The sequence below is a fragment of the Haliaeetus albicilla genome, chromosome 10, assembly GCF_947461875.1.
Source record: "Haliaeetus albicilla chromosome 10, bHalAlb1.1, whole genome shotgun sequence".
Taxonomy (NCBI): domain Eukaryota; kingdom Metazoa; phylum Chordata; class Aves; order Accipitriformes; family Accipitridae; genus Haliaeetus; species Haliaeetus albicilla.
Genome location: NC_091492.1, coordinates 10,553,966 through 10,554,615, shown reverse-complemented (window position 1 = coordinate 10,554,615; position 650 = coordinate 10,553,966).

Sequence of the window (650 nt, the reverse complement as noted above, 5' to 3'; positions counted from 1 at the left end):
GACAGAGTTGTTACACTTTGCAAATGTAAATTGCATGTAATTTGATAAGTTCTTTTTTATTTAAATAATGCTAACATAGCTAACAATCTTTATCAGTAAAATTTACGTTTTTTTTTTAACTTAACCTTCTTGAACATTTGATTTATGGAACATTGGATTTGGCTTTTTGTTTGAATCTTTTTATAGTTTGCTTTATACCATTTGTAAGAAAAGGCTATATTGCTAAAATGAGTATTTTACATCAGAAACTGCTAAATGTTTATGTTGTTGTGTCTGAATTTGTTTCCTCTTAATCAGTGAAATGTTTAATGCAGGTAAAATATTTTGTTGTGTGTTCAATGTGCTGTATGTGCAGAAAAATATATCTGTGACAGAAAACACCAAATGTACGGTTAAACGCTGCTGCATAGAGTAGGCAAATCTTACATTGGTGTACAGTAAGTAAATTGAAATAGAAAGCTTGTGGAAATGTCAGAACTTCTGGGTAGAAGATTTGGTGTGTGGTTCAGCTGCAGTATTTCTTGGCTGATACTGATGACAGGGATAACATTCCTGGACCTACATAAAATACTTCAGTGTTGAACTAAGTAGGATGCAGGTACTGATAAAATTGGGCTTCTCTTCACAGTTAGACATTTTTTGATGTACTA